Source organism: Rattus norvegicus, chromosome 15 (genome assembly GCF_021556685.1).
Source record: "Rattus norvegicus strain SHRSP/BbbUtx chromosome 15, alternate assembly SHRSP_T2T, whole genome shotgun sequence".
NCBI lineage: Eukaryota > Metazoa > Chordata > Mammalia > Rodentia > Muridae > Rattus > Rattus norvegicus.
The window spans coordinates 10668148-10687337 of NC_141548.1; the positions used below are offsets into that span (position 1 = coordinate 10668148).

Genomic DNA, 19190 nt, shown 5'->3' on the forward strand with positions numbered 1-19190 from the left:
AGTTCTAGCTGGGGCAGAAACAGTAAACGGTGGAGAAGTACCACTGGGAAAATACAGCAGCCTTAAAAAAAGAGAAACGGCAGTAAGGAGGAGAACATCCCAGAGACGTGAAAGTGGAAAGTCATGTGATCAGACCTGAGTGTTACAATATAACCAACAGGACAATGAGCAGAGCCAGGCTCCACTCCGAGAATCAATTTGCAATGATGTTTTATTACCAAGCAAAACCCAAACTGAATCCGGGAGAGCAAAGGGCGTTTGAAAAGAGCAGAGCACGCTTCCTTATTCTCTGGCCTCTGTCACGGCACTTCCGTTTTCAGTGTCCTGTAATCCCAGCTACCAGTGCGTGCGTCCTGCCTACTGACTGTAAGCGCTGCCTCCAGTTTGCAGCCAGCGCTCTACATTTAAGGTGGCAGGCATAGTCCCATGATAAGCACTGCAGCCTGACCCACTGTCACTTTGAATCTCTACTCTCCCGTCTGCCCACCGGGCAGAGCACACAGGGCTAACCTTGTCCTGTGTCACAGGTAGCTTCAACCATTTTCGTGAACATAAACATCATTACACACATATCTTTTTTTTCCTCCCTCTTCTTCCCTTAGGTTAAATTTCCGGAAATGGGAGGTAAGTGGGTCGAAGTGAATACTTCTTATGAGCCTGTGTTGTAAGATGCCAAACTGTTTTTACAGCAACGGTCAAAGGTAAAACAGGAGATGGAACAGGAAAGGGAGTGGTGGAAACCACAGGCGAAAATCTTAACATCGCAGAAGGTTATGATGCCCGCCACACAGTAAGCTACCACCAAAAGGGTAAGTGACTGACTTCTGTGTCCAGGTTTTACAGCTCAAAATTGATTTTTTTTCAGGGTCCAGAAACATAGATCAGTGATTTTTTTTTAATTTTTATTTATCTAATGTATATTACAGATGGCTGTGAGCCACCATGTGGTTGCTGGGACTTGAACTCAGAACCTCTGGAAGAGCAATCAGTGCTCTTAACCACTGAGCCATCTCTGCAGCCCATAGACTGGTGATTAAGAGCATGTGTCGCTCTCGTCAAAGACCCAGACTTGGTTCCCAGCATCCACATAGCAATGTATAGCACAGACCTGTAACCTAGTTCAGGGACTCCGATGCCTTCTGCTGAACTTTTCTGACTCCTGCATATACATGGTGCACATAAACATAAGCAGGCACATACATATACACATAAAATACAGTAAAACAGTTATAGACTTATTTTACTTTCAATCATGTGTAAATTTCTATGTCTATGTGAGTGTATGCCATGTATGGGGGGTGTGTGTGTGTGTGTGTGTGTTTGTGTGCGTTTGTGTGTGTTGTGTGTGTGTGCACACGCGTGTGCATGCGTCAGAGCCCATGAAGCTGGAACTCCAGGTAGTTGTGCACTGTCTGATATGGGTACCAGGGACAGAATGTGGATCATCTGGAAGGGTTAAGCATGCCTTTAACCACTGCTCTCTAACTCACATTTTTTTCTCTTTCAGATTCATTTAAGAAATAGTAATAATAATAATAATAATAATAATAATAATAATAATAATAATGTGGCTTAGTTGGAGGATTGAAATGCTCACCACCAAGCTTGAGAACCTGAGTGTAAGCCCTGGGACCCACCTTGTGGAAGGAGAGGATTGAGCCTGGAAGTTGTCCCCTGGCATACACTAAAATGTTTTTATTTTCAGGCTGGAGAGAGGGCACAGTGGTTGAAAGGTCATACTGCTCTTGCAAAGGAAGCAAGTTAGAGTCCCAGCACCCATGTCTGGCGTTGCACATGCAGTTCCTCTGACTCCAGGGGATCCAATGCTCTGTGAGTCTCTACATTCACATGTGCATAGCCCACACGTGGACACACATACACATAATTTTCCTTATTTACTGATTGATTGATTGATTTTGGCTTTTTGAGATCAGGTTTCTCTGTGTAGCCTTGGCTATCCTAGAACTTGCTCTGTAGAACAGGCTGGCCTCAAACTCATAGAAATTCACCTGCCTCTGCCTCCTGAGTGCTGGGATTGAAGTCATTCAGCTTAAATTTTTTAAAGATTGATTTTTTTTTCAATTAAATCTGCTGTTCCTTGAGGAAGAGGAATTGGCCAACTGGGAATGAATATTTTGCAATCTTCTGATTTGTTGCTTTGGCTTGTGATCTGAAAATAAAATGACTTGAACGTGACTGAGGTGATGTTTGGGTGAGTAAAATGATTGTTGCTCAAGAGGAAACAATTAAGAGGAATGTTTGACTTCCACATCCACACACTTTGGCAAGAGCACACACATGCACACAATTAATTGATTAAATTTAAATTAAAGTGCTTGGACCAGTATAGGCAGGTTTCAAATCTGTTTTAGTACACTGTAGCTGTCTTCAGCCACACCACAAGAGGGCATCAGATCTTATCGAATCATTACAGATGGTTGTGAGCCGCCATATGGTTGCTGGGATTTGAACTCGAGACCTCTGGAAGAGCAGTCAGTGCTCTTAACCACTGAGCCATCTCTCCAGCCCCACCTGCAGTCTTCTAATGCACTTCATTAAGGACGGGCAAATACCATTCATACGAAGGGGTGGACTGGAGCGCAGGGGAGCCACAAGCAGCACAAGGTGTTCAACAGTCTGCCCCTCAGAAGGACAGACAGGCCCACCAGGGTTTGTCCTTCCTGCTCAGACCGCAGCCCCGCTACTTTGTTACCTCCGAAGGACTCGACTCATGATTGGTTGTGTAATTTGCCCTTCTGGCCTTTCTCGGAGAGCACTTAACATCATCAAGGGTATTCCTTCCATGACTTCCGAATCTCAGCACTGACTGGCACGGCTGCCCTAACTGTTTTCGCTTGGGCCCCTATTTAACACTGCCCCAAAGCTAAAACTCCTCGGATTGGCTTCACTCTGGGATTCACCAGCTCCTCCCAGTTCAGTGGTGGAGTAGGGATGGCCTGCTTTGTTTAAGGAGCCAGGGCCACTGGTTTAGCCCAAAAGTTCTCATTTCCATAGGAACCTTGGGCAATAGCCATCTCCTGAGGGGTGAAAGCCTTGTAATTACTCTCTATAAACCGGAGACCATTGCAGCAGGGCAGCTCCATGGGCTCTCTAAAAGGAGAGACTGTGGGTTATTAAAAAAAAAAAAAAAAGTCACCTCAAGGGAGGGGTCACAGCCGTGAGTCACAGTTTTCTCTAGAGCTTCTCTGATGAGGGAAAAAGCACGTTGCAGTGTGGAGGTTTTCGACCTTCTGAAACATTTGCCCCGTGGGTAGAACCAATCAGGCCAACTCCTACTGAAGAAACGTGGACGATATCTGTTCCAGGGGTGCTGAGACCACGGTTGGCTTATAATCCATAATCCTTGTCAGCAGGATGGAGCTGCCTCCAATCCTCAGCAGACTGACTTCTTACATATTGCTGGCTTCATTCTTTCCTGGTTCCAGGAAGGTTCGTGATCTAATGAAGAATTTTTTTTTTTTTTTTTTTTTTTTTTTTTGCTAAGGAGGAGCTGTGTGGCAGGAGAAGAATCAGTCTTCCCGGGATATCATTTTACTTGCTTTACAGAGCATTAAAAAGAAAATTTAAGTGATAAATGCATTAATCCACAGCTACTTATGATTAGCCTGCTCCAGCTAAAATGGGGATACATTATCTGCAAGACATCTTTCATACTCCCAAGGCACTTTCAAATAATGAAAACATATAAAATCATATCAGAGTAATTAAAGTAACGGCAAATAAAAACGTAGCCCGATATGGAATTGCCTATCAGACCAATGTATCTCTTTTTATAAGCCCTTTGTGATATTGCTATTAATTTTTAAGTAACAAAATATTGCTCCCAAATCAAAAAGGGGATATTAACTAACACATACACAATTGCTTTCCAAGTGCAAAGCCCTACATTCTAGTTTATAAAAAGCAGCTTCAGTGGGCATCTAGTAAATTCTACACCCAGTGGTCATGGAAGCCATAGAGGAAACTGTGTGGAGGTCTTTAAAAGGAGAGTCTAGGGCTGGGGAGATGGTTCAGCAATAAAAGTGGTTTCCCAACAGATCTAATGACCTGAGTTTCGTTATTAGATCCCACCTAAAAAAGCCACATGTGGTGACTCTCGTCCAGGCCATGACTAGTGGTTCATGTCTGTGACCCAGCACTACCGAGGTGAGACAGTTAAGGTGGAAGAGGAGACAGGAGGACCAGCTGGAGGCTTGTATGAGCAGATTCCTCCTTAAAATCAATGGAACAAGAAAACAGACTCTCAGAGCATTGTTCTCTGACCTCCACATACACACTTACTCATCAACACAGTAAAAATAAAATTTAAAAAATCTTAAAAATGAGAGAAGAGGGCTGGAGAGATGGCTCAGTGGTTAGAGTGCTGACTGCTCTTCCAGAGGTCCTGGGTTCAAATCCCAGCAACCACATGGTGGCTCACAACCATCTGTAATGGGATCTGGTACCCTCTGCTGGTGTGCATGAAGAGATCAAAAGTGTGTATGTGACATAAGTAAATAAATTTTTAAAAATATGAGAGAAGAGGTAAAAAGGAGGGAGGGAGAGAGAGGAAAGGAAAGAGAGAGAGAGAGAGAGAGAGAGAAAGCAGTCATGCTGGCTCAGACTTATAATCACCAGGTATTTTAGGACCAAGGATCACTCAAGTTTGAGGCCTGAGTTGTACAGGTGTTTGAGGTCAGCCTGGGCTACACAGTGAGATTCTGTCACGGAATGGGCAAGGCAGGGGTATTGATTAACTTGTGGATTTGTATGGGTAGGAAGCCTAGTCCTGTCTACCAGTCTCCTCACCTCACTCACACATAGCAGATGGGCAGGCAGAGAAGAAAACTGGCATTTAGGTAAAATCAGATCATGTGGTCACTGTGTAGAATGTCAGCCTCCGTTAGCTCTGAGGCTGCGAAGGGTCCCCAGATTCCCAGAAACCTGGTCTAACCCTCGAAGCACTTCAACTTTTTAACAGGGCACAGACCTTTTATCCTGCATTCGGCAAATTCTAGTTCCAGTTTCAGTGAACTTTGGATGTTAACACTGATTAATCGTCAGCCTAATCTACATTCAAATATATCAATATGTAAGGCCAACACATATAAGCAAATATTTGCCTCTTGAGCTAAAGTAGGTGACTTTTAAACAACAACAAGAACAGACTTTGTCTGAATCACTAATGAGCATTTTTTTAATCATTTTTTTTTCTCCCAAGTCTTGAGAAAACTTGTCTGGCAAACTATATTTACTGAGTAATTAACTTGTTTTCCTTTAAAGAAAATTAATCCCAGACACATTATCATTTGGCTGCCTTCCCAGCCAAATGCAGATACTTGTTATCTGAATCCTCTTCATTTGTTGAGTTTTAAGTTTTCCATTTACTGTGACTTACAGTAGACTGTGTCTAAGCATCTAGGACATCCATGATTCTGTTGAACCACATCCTTAGTGAGCGTGTTCCTGAGCACAGGGCCGCTCACCAGCCAGTGGAATAGAACAAGCAGCCTTCGGACTCATTCCCTCACCCATGGTTCCCGGTAAAGACGCAGCGGTCTTGCTCAGGAGAGTTCGTGTCCACTGAAATTCCCTATATTTAGTGTAATAAACCCACCCCCAGGATCCTAAAACCTTGGCGAGAAGAGCTTGCTGACTCTACCTCCATGATTTCAGCGTACCTCGCCCAAACTGTTGTTGATGGAGGCCCCACTGCATTCCCAGCAGCTGCAGGAGAAATGTTGCTAGACCCGTCCATGGAGGGGGACTCCAGCTTTACAGTTTTGAAGCTGAATAGGTTTTCAGACTGCTTCTCCTACATACAGGGTTACCTTATTTTATTGTGAAGGGGGAAAGGAGGCGGGCACCTTATGTTACCCAGGCTAGCTTTGAACTTCCTAGGTAGCCAAGAATGACCTTGAACTCCTAATAGCCTGCTTCCTAGGTGCTAGGATTGCAGACCGTGCCACCGTGACCATCTTTCATGGTCACTGGGGAAGTGGGGATTGAGGGCAGGAGTGGAGCTGTCTCTCTCTCTGTTCAGTCTTGCCTGGCCTCAAACTCACCATCCTCCTGCCTTAGCTCTCAACAGCTGGGATTCTAACCTCAGTCAGGAACAGTTTTGTAGCCGTGTTCATTTATCTGTCTAAAAAGCAGTTTGGTGCTATGCCAGGTATGAGGAAAATACTGAGACAGGAGCAAGGCGGGAGGGCTCTGCCCTAGTTTTCCTGGGCCCCGATGGATCCTGGAGAGAAGGCCCAAACAGGCCAGCTCTCTGCAGCTGAAATGGGTGATATTTCTGAGTACAGCTTCCCCCGACTTAGTTTCTCAGTGCTCCCTGCTGTGGTTCAAGCCCGTCAGCTGCTCCTTGCCCAGGGGAGGAAGTGCGTAGCCAAAGCAAAAATAGAGGCATTTGCCCTGCACTCCAGGAGCTGACAGCTAGCAGATGCAAGATACTTATTAGAAGATTCCTCCAGAGCTGCCAGAGGGGAAACTTGAAAAGAGGGTTAATGTTGGAGGGGCCATGAGCCTGCTTTCTGGGATACTTCAGGGAGGTCATGGCGCCCTAAAGGTGAAATCCTTTAGGTGAAGTCCACAGCCACTTTGCCTTGCTTCCCCCGAGCTCCACATGGAGGGCACAAAGGAAAGGCTCTGTGGTATGTCTAAATCCTACTCTAGTCCTCCTGTACCCCACCCCCTCAGGCACAGACCGCAGCCTCTACTGCTTCCCAGGACACACGAATCTGGGGCAATCTAAATATAACGACAGCCAGTGGCCAGTGACCCACCTGCACTTGGCAACAAAACTCTTCAGGGCAAAGAGACCATGACTTTGATGGAGATTCCAGCATCCTCGAAGGAACAGAAGCTTGAGCTGGAGATCAGTGAGTAGTTTTAAAATGAAACTTTCTGTCTTTGGTATCAGAGCTGTCTAAGTTTATTAGCACAATAGCCAAGGTGTGAGACCAGTCCGCACATGAGTGGAAGGGGAAAATGCAGTCAGGTTCCCAAGGAAAGTTTATTTTGGGTGTCAAAACAGTGAAATTAAAGCCTTTGGTGGAAAATGGGTCGAACTGGAAGTCATCACCACGCCAGACAAAACAAATCCACTCAGGAAAACAAAGAATGCATGCTTCCTCTCACACGCAGAATGGAGATTTAAACTTGCATGTGTGTCGTATGTCCATGTGTCTGAATGCATGTGCTCATCCGTGGAGGACATGAAAGTACAATGGGGTGTCCAAGAGGGAGAGAAGACATCATCTGAAAGACAACGGAGTCCGTGTGGCACAGAAGCAGGAAGGGGGCTGAATCAGTCGAGGCTCTCTCAAGGGAGGAAAGCAATAGGGTAAACACACACACTTCACCACACATACTTTCAAGACTCCATTAAGTCAGCTTTATTTAGTAAGGTCAGAACCATTCCTGACCGCTGAGAGCACTCGTTTCAGGTTCTTGAGGCTGGCTGTCTCAGCGGGTGGCAGAGTCCCACAATGGCTGTCTCTCGCTGAGCAAGGTCTGACAATGGGTGGTTGCTCAAAGCATCAGAAACCTTCTGCCAGTGAGGTTTCATACGCAGGTGATTGTAATTTGCAGTGAGTCGACCTTAAAACCAACGGTAGGTAAGTCAGCGTGGAGGGGTGTAAGCCAGCGTGGAGGGGTGTGTGTGTGTGTGTGTGTGTGTGTGTGTGTGTGTGTGTGTGTGTGTGTGTGTGTGTGTGTGTATGTGTACCTTTAATCCCAGAACAAAGACAGACTGAGTTCAAAGCCAGCCTGCTATACAAAGGGAGTTTCAGGTTTCAGGACAGCCAGGGATACACAGAGAAATCCTGTCTAAAACAAAACTAAACAGAGAGAGAGAGAGAGAGAGAGAGAGAGAGAGAGAGAGAGAGAGAGAGAGAGAGAGAGAGAGAATGAGAGAGAGAGAGAACGAGAGAGAGAGAGAGAACGAGAGAGAGAGAAAGAGAACAAAAATGTCACAGGTACTAATCAGAGGTGGAGAGGAGACCAACAGAAAAAGAGAGCATTGTGCCTACTATCTCCCTGGCCACAAAAAAAGTTAGTTAAAAAAGAGTTTAGTGGACTAAGTTGGTACAGGGAGAGGAAGGAGTTCTTTAATTGCCTATCTTTCTGCATGTTGTTCCCTCTTTATTCTATAAACATCACATACAAACTTCTACACTCTAATACAATACCAGAGTCAAAGAGGGTAGAGGTTGTTTTTCTTACAAAGCTAAGAACCTGGGTCTCAGAACCAGTAAGTCTCACTGAAGCCCAGTACTACATACATACATTTTGCTAGACTTTTTTCCACTGGGATGAAAGAATGATTTAAATATCAACATATTAGGGAAGACTTTTGCTTGTTGATTTTGTTTGTTTGTCTCATTATGTAGTCCAGCAGTCCATTCTGGCCTTGAACTCACAGAGCTCAGCCTGCCTCTGCCTCAGGTGTGCTGGGATTAAAGGTATGAGTCACCAAGCCCGGATTTAGAGACCCTGATCTCCCACTTTGCTTGTGATATCCCGAAGCATCAAATGGCTAAAGCTGAGACAAGAAGCGGCAGACTGGTCATGGTGTGTGCCTGCAGTGCCAGCACTCAGGAAGCTGGGGCAGGACAGTCATGAGTTCAGGATCAGCCTGGGTTACATGTATTCAAAAGTGCACACATATACAGAAGTGTGCATGTGTAAACCTGAGGTAATGCAGACAACTGACTCTCACTGTTAATTCGAGATTTTCCCCTCACCTGGAGAGCTGGGAGTTGGGGAGGAGAGATTAAGCCAGTGTCTCACTTCTCATATCCTACCAGCTGAGGAAGATTCTAGTGTGCCCTGTATGCCCCCCCACTTCCCCCATCCCTGTCTCCCATCCCCCATCCCCTAGGAAACACAAATATAGGAACTAGACATCCAGGCAAGAGCACTGCATAGTGACTCAAAGTTACCTGAACTTTTAACCAGATCCAGTTTGTGTTTGTCCTCTCTGAGAGAGCTAGTTAGTGTTTGTTCAACTTGACTGGAGCTAGAGTCGTCTGGGTAGAGGGAACCTTAACTGAGAAAATGGCTGCATTACATTGATCTGTAGGCAAGTCTATTGGGCATTTCCTTGATTGATGAATGATATGGAAAAGCCAACCAATTCCGGTGATGCTACCCTGTACAGGTAGTCCTGGGGTGTATAAAAAAGCAGACTGGTGTGTGTGCCTTTAATCAAAGCACACCCACGCTTAAGAAACAGAGGCAAGTGGATCTCTATGACTTTAAATCCAGCCTGGTGAGTTTCAGGCCAGCCACTGACACATGGTAAAACCCTGTCTAGAAAAAGAAGTGGTGGCCGGTGGGGCAGGGAAAGAAAGACAAGCCAAGGGAAGCGAGCCAGTAAGCGGTGCCCATCCATGGCCTCTGGGATTGCTCCTGCCTCCAGGTTCCTGCCTGAGTTCCTGCTCTGACTTCCCTAGGTGGTGGAGTTCGACCTGAGAGTTGCGAAGTGAAATTAACCCTTTCCTCCCGGTTGCTTTCGGTCTGTTTTACCACAGCAATAAAAAGCCAACTTGGGGGGTTGGGGATTTAGCTCAGTGGTAGAGTGCTTGCCTAGCACACGCAAGGCCCTAAGTTCGGTCCCCAACTCTGGAAAAAAAGAAAAAAAAAAAAAGCCAACTTGGGTACCAGGTTTCACTGACCTTTGGAATGCAAATTAGGGGCTGAGGGCAGGACTTGGTGCGCAAAGGTGCCTGTGTACAGATGAATGACTTGAGCCCTATCCTCCCTAGAACCCGTGAGACGGAAGTGAGAGAACTGACTCCCACAAGGGGTCCTCTGACATATACACCTAAACACACACGCACACACATGCACTAGCACACGTACATACACGCGTGCACACACACGCACACACACACATTTACACATGCACCTATGTGCACACTAAAAAATGAAAGATAAAATGCAAGTAAGTTAAATTCCTCCAGCAAATGGCTCTTAAGTCCATCTGTCCATCCTGCCCCTCTCCCCCTTCCCTTCCACCTGTCCTTCTTTCCAGCAACAATTCTGTATGTTTAGCACAGAGTCAGTTGGGATACCTGGGGCCTGAATATGGGCACCAACACCACAGAGCCACAGTCCCCATCTAAACTCTAAGATGTAAGACAGTTGGTTCAAAGCTAGGCAATCCATCCAGGTTATAGGGCAATGTGTCTGTTAGACATGTGGCTTACTTGATTCTGTCTTTGACTCCTAGACTGTCTTCACCGTCTTGTCCTGTTTGAAGGACAGACCCTATCTTCTAACCTAGTCACTGAGTAATGAAGAAAGGGGAACTGTTTTCTTAGACAGAGGCTCAAGAAGCAAGAGAAGAGTGCCGGGAATTCTCTCTCCCACAGCTTCTACAGAATGCCCAAGCCTGGGTAAGGCAGTGCAGCACTGTATGACCCCCTCAGCTCGAGGGCCTGCAACGATCTTGCTTTGGAGTTCACATGTGGGATAAACCGCAGATGTGTCTCCGCGTAGAAAAACCTACGTTTTGCCTTTCCAGGCATCTGCCTTGATGCCCACACCAGCGTTTTATTATCGGCTATGACTCAGAAGTGAGATGCTGTTTTGCTTAAATTAAATGAAATTGTTACTTCACTGACTGGTGTAAAAAAAAGAAAAAAGCCATCCCTTTGCTGACCTCGCATCCTGTAACCCTGACGTATCTCGGGATTCCCTGTGTGATAATTGTCTTCTGAAAGGAAAACACAAGGAGGGCTTACCTCACTTCTTCAGCTTTCCCAACAGCATCAGAGCTCCCTCTTGGACCTTAAGCTGGCATGACATTTTCTATATACAGCATTTAGAGAATATGAGGATGAGTTGAGATGTAGCTTGGGGTTCAATCACCCTATTTCAGTGGGTTTACATAAGATGCTGTAATCACAAGAAAAACAAACAACATATATATATATATATATTCATCCATAAAGAAGAAGAAAATTTTGGCACTGTCAGGAAAATGGGTGCAATTGAAGATAAATCAAATTAAGAAGATGAAGTCATTCTCAGAAAAACTATATTTGCCTTTGCCCATTTGTGGTTCCTATATTTTATACGTAAAATCATCTACGAAGGGTCTGGAGAGAAGGCACAGCGATTTTCAGCCACAGTCATACAGTGCTGCACTGCCTTACCCAGGCTTGGGCATTCTGTAGAAGCTGTGGGAGGGAGAATTCCCAGCATTCTTCTCTTGCTTCTTTAGCCACTGTCTAAGAAAACAGACCTGAGTTCAGTCCTCAAGCCTCGCACTGGGCGGCTCACAATCACCAAGCTCTAACTCCAGACCACCAGACACCCTATTCTGGCCTCCACCAGCAGCACCCTCCATGCACACCACATACACAGAAACCAGAAATAAATCTAAAAGTCACACGTGTGTGTGTGTGTGTGTGTGTGTGTGTGTGTGTGTGTGTGTGTGTGTGTGTGAAAGCAGAAGTCAAACTGTCAGAGACCGTCCGTGAGCGAGGCAGGGGCGGTGGGAGCGGATGTGCTCAGGGTGTGACAGTGTATGACTGTTGTAATGCTGAGAGGTCTCAGCAGAAGGCGGGGCAGGAGAGGCAGCTCTGTGGTTCAAGATCCCCAGTCTGTCCTCCAGAGGACTGCGGTTTGACTGCCAGCACCCACTGTCAGCTCATGACTGTCTACAATTCCCGTTCTAGGAAGTCTTGGAGACACCAAGCACCTATGAGCAGACATACATAGAGGCAAGACATCCAGAAAATAAAAACATATAAAGAAAAAAAGGGAAAGATAGGAAAGAAAGGAAGGTTAGGGAAGGAGGGAGACACACAGAGCTAAGGTCTAATTCTGGAGGAACACAGGCTTAGGCAAACCCATAGGTCTGTCCCTACACCCCTCATTTTAGCTCCATCCAGGTGGCTCTCTACTTTCCCACCCAAACACTCCTAACTTATTAGACAATATTGGAGAGAACACTCTAAGGATAAAATATCTGTGAGCTGGATGACCATAAAGATTTACTTAAGGGCAGCCTTGGTGGCTCATCTCTGTAAGCCCAGCCGCTTGGGAGGTAGAAACAAGAGGATAAAAAGTTCAAGACCAACTTCAGCTCCGTGTTGAGTTCAAGGTCAGTCTGGGCTATATAATTAGACACTGTAAAACACAACAAAAAGGGGTTGGGGATTTAGCTCAGCGGTAGAGCACTTGCCTAGCAAGCGCAAGGCCCTGGGTTCAGTCCCCAGCTCCGAAAAAAAGAAAAAAAATTTTGTTAGTGGGCAACAGAAAAGGATAGGTAAAGGAAGTATATAAGGTTCTCTAGAGTCACAAAACGTATGGAATGCACACACGCGCACACACGCACACACAGGATTTATTGGAGTTGTTTACAGACTGCAGCCCAAATTATATATACAACAATGGCTAGATGTGACTAGGAAATCTGAGGATTCAGTAGTTGCTCCGTCCCCCAAGGCTGGGTGTCTCCGTTGGTCTTCTGCACGTGCTGGAATCTCAAAGATGAAGGCTCCATTGCTTGGCAGAAATCTCTCACAGGTGTGCCCTGCATTTCTGAATTATAGTTCACTCCAGATGTAGTCAAGTTAACAACCATGAATAACCATCACAGGAGGGAAAGGGGAAGGGTGATGGGGGAGGAGGGGAGGAGAGACGAGGGAGGGGGAGGGAGGGGAGGGAAGGAGAGAGGAGGGAGAGGGGGAGGGAGGGGAAGGAAGGAGAAGTCTTATGGCAGGGGAGAGTGGGTTCTGTCAGACTGAACCTCTGCTTTGCCTCCTGCAGTGAACGTCACCCTGTGGGTCTGTTGGGAGTTAAATGAGATGGTGCAGCTAGATCCGGAATTCGGCGCTCAGGAGAGCTCAGAGGATGGCCTTCCTGGTTAGCCGGCATTCATCAGGATGACAGCTCACTGTGCTGTCACTCTTCCTGGGTGGTTTTTTTATTTCACATTTTCATAACAGTCTCTGATGATTTCATTCGAAGGAGGAAGGTCTCTGGGAGTTTCCTGTGTGCACAATGGGGTCACCAGGTTTCCCTAGGCATGTACCCAAGGATGCCACCACCATATTTGCTTTGGTATTTAAAATAAAGGCCACACTGAATCTCGTGCTTTCGTTGTAACCAAAGAACACCTGGCTCGACTGTTCTTGCCAATACATAATTACCACAGCACTCAGAGGAATTCCAGGGACAAAGTGCCCAGGGATGGGACACACTCCTCTCCTCACTGTCTCATGGGAGTCAGGGTTAGCATGACTAGCACGAGTCCCATGTCCTACCTGGGACAGTGTCACATATCTCCGTGGTCCCTAAGTGATTATTAATAGCAATTTTTTTCTTTTAATTATCCAGGCTTGATAATGAATTAGTTCTCTTAATCATAATGAAAATTAATGAGCAAAGAAAGAGTTACAAAAAAGAAAAAAGGCAGCCTAACTCAGGGGCTCTCTGTGCATTTGTTAGGTATAGAATTCAGCCCACAAACACATTAGTCAAACACAGCAGCCTGGGATGTGTCTTCAGGTTAGAAACTGAGATGTGAGCAGCTGCCTCATACTGGTCCTGCAGTTGGCTGGGCAGAGGACCATCACTTTGCCATTCTGTGGCAATGTGCACACATGCATAAAGGTGGGAGTGTGCACACATGCATAGGGGTGGCAGTGTGCACACATGCATAATGGTGGCAGTGTGCACACATGCATAAAGGTGGGAGTGTGCACACATGCATAGGGGTGGCAGTGTGCACACATGCATAGGGGTGGCAGTGTGCACACATGCATAATGGTGGCAGTGTGCACACATTGATAATGGTGGCAGTGTGCACACATGCATAATGGTGGCAGTGTGCACACATGCATAGGGGTGGCAGTGTGCACACATGCATAACGGTGGCAGTGTGCACACATGCATAGGGGTGCCAGTGTGCACACATTGATAATGGTGGCAGTGTGCACACATTGATAATGGTGGCAGTGTGCACACATTGATAATGGTGGCAGTGTGCACACATGCATAAAGGTGGGAGTGTGCACACATGCATAAAGGTGGGAGTGTGCACACATGCATAAAGGTGGGAGTGTGCACACATGCATAGGGGTGGCAGTGTGCACACATGCATAATGGTGGCAGTGTGCACACATGCATAGGGGTGGCAGTGTGCACACATGCATAGGGGTGGCAGCGTGCACAGATTCACAAGCCCACTTCCTTCACTTGTCACTTGCCTTCCTGCACCTTCCTGATAGGAGCAGAGCCACCCCGTGGATTTGATCTTTCCCTCACCCTGCTGCCTCACTTCCTGCCAAGTCCTTGGTCGAGGTGCTTGTGACTGTCCCTTCCTTCTTCCCTGCTCACACCCTGTCCCCTTTAGCTCATACCTGCACAGGTAAGCTCCAGAGCCTAACCCAGTCTCCCACACCCATCCTTTTCCTTCCTGATTGATACACCTTCAGCTCAGCACGGATGACTCAGTGCTGCCACCTGATGACACCCCTCCCCTGATATCCAAGTCCTTGGCTGACTTCCTGCAAAGACAGAAGCCAAAGGGGCTTTCCAAGCTCAGGCCCTGCCTGCTCATTTGGCCCCAGTCTCTGTATGCCATGATCCCTGTTATGCTCCTAGCAGCCATCTCCCTCACCTTGGTGCAATGGTCGGAGTGGCCCTAGTCTGGCAGCATGAGCCCTGCGCCTGTCTCAATACCTCAGTGTAATTATGCATGTAGCTATTTATGTCTGACTCCCCAGCTAATAGCCATCCAAATTACCAAGTCTGTGCTGTGCTGCGATAACTGCACAGGCCGAGAGAGTTGACTCTCTCCTTGGCTCCTCCGTAAAGATAAAAACCATTTCCCACTCCTTCCCCACCTCCCCTCCCTCTTTCCTCAAGTCCAGGAAGCTGGCTTCTAGTTAAGCCGGGAAGGTTAGCAGCCTGCCCGGACGTACGTATGTATTCTGTGAGGAAGCCAGACCGTAGGATAGACGCCCTTTGTTTTGAGAGATCGAAAACTGATAGCTCAGACTTGCTTTGACTTGGCCTATGAAATATTTTACATGAAAAGTAAATGTTAGTCTAAATTTTCAAAATACAGATATCCTACAAGAATCCAAATTTTGACACCGCGATGATTAACTCCGATCAGCTAACATGCAAGCTTGTGGGTGATTCTATGAGGAATTGTCTTAATCGGATCATTTGAATCAGTGAGACCCGCCCTAAATTTGAGCCACATCTTCCGGTAGCGGCCCACATAAAAGGACACAGATAGACGGAAGCTTTGCCTTTCGCCTAGGTGCCCTGACCTCACTGTCATGACCATCTGTCTGCCTTGCTGCTGAGGCCTTCCTTTACCTGTTCAGGATTCCAATGTGCACTGAGAGCTCTGGGCTCTCCAGGAATCCTCCGGGACTCTGGCACCCAGACTGGGCGCGCCAACTTTAACTCATAGGCTGAAAAGCAACCAATTCTTCGACACAAGTTGCTGAACAACTGGGCCCAGAGCCTGTGAGCCAGCCTAGGAAATCCCGATGAGTATACCTTTCCATTCTATCAGTTCTGTTCCTGTAGAGAACCACCACTTACACAGATATACTCTAGAAACAATTAAATCCTGGACCCACCCACATTCTCACATGGCTACATGTGGCAGGCTTAAAGAGGAGCTGGGCAAGTACTTTCCATTTTCCACAGCCCCACCGCTCCCCAAGGAGACCCGCCCCCTGCGCCAGACACAAACATGCCTATCCCAAGCGGAGTTACAGACAGAGAGACAGAAGGTCCTAGGGGCTCGCTACCCACACAGTCCAGTCCAAATGATGAAGTCCAGGTTCAGAGAAAGACGCTGTTTCAAAAAAAAAAAAAAGGAAGAGAGCTGGAGAGATGGCCCAGTGGTTAAAAGCAATGTGCGCTCTCCCACATGGTGGCTCACGATCGTTAACTTCAGATCCAGGGGATCTGGCGCCCTCTTCTGGCCACTGTGAACACCAAGCATGCAAGTGGCGCATGAAGGCAAAACACAAATAAATTTTTAAAAAGGTGTAGAGTGACTGAGGAAGACACTGGATGTGAACGTCTGGCCGCCCCAGGAGCATGCCTGGGTAAGCATAGCAACAGACACTCCTACGATAAACAAGTGAAGGAACTCTTTTAAAAAGAACTAAATCGGGGTTGGGGATTTAGCTCAGTGGTAGAGCGCTTGCCTAGAAAGCGCAAGGCCCTGGGTTCGATCCCCAGCTCCGAAAAAAAGAACCAAAAAAAAAAAAAAAAAAAGAACTAAATCGTGGGGCTGGTATGATGGCTCTATGGGTAGACACATTTACTATCCACACCTGAAGACATGGTGAAAGGAGAAATAGGACTCCTGAAAATTGTCCTCCAACCAGCACAAGGGTGTCATGGCAGTCACATGCCCACATTCATACACACACACGCGCGCGCGCACACACACACACACACACACACACACACACACACACCACATAGCATAATAAATTAAATGTTTTTTTTAAATGTTTAACAACCAACTACAATGAGGTGAGGACCTTCTTCACAATGACTGTCACTGGGGCAGGGGAAGGTAGGGGAAAATATCATCCTGGTGGTGCCTCTTCTGCAATTCCAACACTGGAAGACCCAGACCGGAGACCTGCTTAGAGGGCAGGCAGTATGGGACTTGTCTTATAAATAAATAAATCCAAAGACTGACCTCAAATTCACAGATTAAAAGCATGTACCTCCTCCAGGCCCAACTACTATAAACAATATGACATAGCCACATTCGAGATATGTAATCATCTTAGTTATTTTCTATTGCTATGAGGAGACACCATACCCAAGTCAACTTATAAAGTAAAGCATTTAAGTAGGGGCTTGCTGACAGTTTGGAGGGCTGGTCTATTATCCTCATGGCAAGGAACACAGAGGCAGCCGAGCACAGCGCTGAAGAAGTAGCTGAGAGCTCACGTCTGATCTGCAATTACAGGAAGAGGGAGACTGGGCCTCGTATGGGTGTTTGAAACTTCCAAGCCCATCCCCAGAGAAACATATCCTCCAACAAGACCACACCTCCTCATCCTTCCCAGACAGTTCCATAAACTGGGCCCTGAGTATTCAAATATATGAGTCTGTGGAGGTCATGCTCATTTAAACCACCACAATAATGTACTATAAAAAAAAACTCTCGGAACATTGGCTTTGTTAGTCTTATACGTATTTGATATCTATTTTTAGTGACTAACTTAAAGTTATTAGTTACGGGGCTGGGGATTTAGCTCAGTGGTAGAGCGCTTGCCTAGGAAGCGCAAGGCCCTGGGTTCGGTCCCCAGCTCCGAAAAACAGAACCAAAAAAAAAAAAGTTATTAGTTATGTGTGTATAAGTGTGTCTTTGTTGGGGCATATGCACATTAGTGTGGGTACCCATGGAGGTTAGAAGAGAGAGAGAGGGCGGGGTCCCGAGGAGTGCAAGTTACAGATACAGCTACCTAACCTGGGTTCTATGAAGCAAACCCAGGTCCTCTACAGGAACAGCATGTGCTCTCAACTGTTGAGCCTCCTCTCCAGCCCCATCAACATTTTTTAGGGTACCCAATTTTGCAAAATTTCCCAGGGTCACTCTGAAAGCCTAGGCTCAAAGGATGGGATCAGACCTAGAGTATCTCGTGCTATAGCTGTGTGCCAATGTGCACCACAAATACTCACTAAATGCCAAATACCAGGAGGTAGAATAAACAGCCCCAACTCTTCATGTGGGAACCAAAGGGAAGCTACCAATGTATCATCTACAAGCCCCAGAAACCTCGGTCAACGGCATAGCGTAGTGGGCAAAGTTTCATCTGAGCAAGCCCTACGACCCAAGTTCAGTGCCCAGCGCCCACCTAAAAATAGTTGCAAAGAGCTGATTTCACAAAGTTGTCCTCTGACCTATGCATTGCACAGAAGTACCACAAACACACACACACACACACAAATACACACACACACACACACACACACACACACACACACACACACACACGTGCACATGCACACCCAAGAACCCAGAAGTAACCAACCAGATGAGTTGACTAGACCAGCCTAAGAGACTAGAAAACAGTTTGGAGTTTTTGCTCTGACTGTGTTTGTTACAATGGAGATTTTTTCCGGGCAGCTTGCCTGAGTGCAGGATGAGAGGCCAGCACCTTCACTGGCCTTGAAGTCCAGATCCATTTCTTCCAAGTAGTTACTATAGCACTGAGGCAAAGCAATGCATGGCTTGTTTCAAAGAACAAAAGAATTGGCCAGGCTTTCTAGTATCTTACAATTCCAAGTGTAGTCCTGGTCACAAACTCTGGCTCAAATGGATCCATCTCCCTTCAGAGTTCGATAAAATGTGGACTCTCAGGTCACCTCTGGAAGCAGAATCTGCAGTGTTTATTGTGGGGCTAGGGAGACAGACTTGTGGGATGAAGGTTATGCCATGAGGCCTGATGACCTGAGTGTACTCTCCAGAATCCACACAGTGGAAGGAGAAGGGGGGCTCCAACAAGTTGCTCTCTGACCTTCACGCAGACGCACCGCGGCACGTAGGCAAGCACTGTGCACACACAAAATCATCATAAAAAGCTTCAGCTGAAAAGTGTCTTGGTCGATCGAGACTGTTTCCACACTGATTTGTGGTCCTCCCCAAAGCCCATCCACAGGACGCATAAAATACAAACCGCACACACACCAAGCAGGCCACTTTCCACCTTTTTGTTCTTCTTTCTTCCTTGTTATTTTTTTTGTTTTGTCTCCTGCATGTTGGAGATCCAGCCCAGGGCCCCATACAGGGTAAGGGAAGCCTCTATCACTGAACTACCTCGCCAATCCTTCATACATTTTCCCAACAGTTTCCCAAGCTGACTAACATTGTGGTCCTAGTTCCTCAGCCTCCTGAGTTGTTAGGATTGGAGGCCTCCATGCCCGGCACCAGGCACCTTCTATCTGTATAGGCTTGACTATTCCAATACATCCCATGAGCAGAGTCACACAGTGTTCGCACTTAGATGACCGGTTCGTTTTAGCTACCAATGTCCTCAAATGCTGTTAATGTCGCAACAAAATCAGCTTTTCTTTTTCCTTTTTTCTTTCTTTTGTTTATGTTTTTCGCTGTTTGTTTGTTTGTTCTGTTTTTCCTTAGTGGGAATTAAATCCAGAATTTTCTGTATACC

General features: G+C 46.5%; 1 long non-coding RNA gene and 1 other non-coding gene across 2 annotated transcripts; both read left to right on the forward strand.

Moving 5' to 3' along the window:
- Positions 1 to 653: 653 nt before the first annotated feature.
- LOC102552344 (uncharacterized) lies at positions 654 to 13133 on the forward strand. The gene is made up of 3 exons (XR_015638222.1): positions 654 to 809; positions 6703 to 6884; positions 12790 to 13133. It is a non-coding gene; the product is annotated as an uncharacterized LOC102552344 (long non-coding RNA).
- Positions 13134 to 16163: 3030 nt separating this feature from the next.
- On the forward strand, positions 16164 to 16244 carry Trnas-aga36 (transfer RNA serine (anticodon AGA) 36). Its single transcript has one exon. It is a non-coding gene; the product is annotated as a tRNA-Ser (tRNA).
- Positions 16245 to 19190: the final 2946 nt, after the last annotated feature.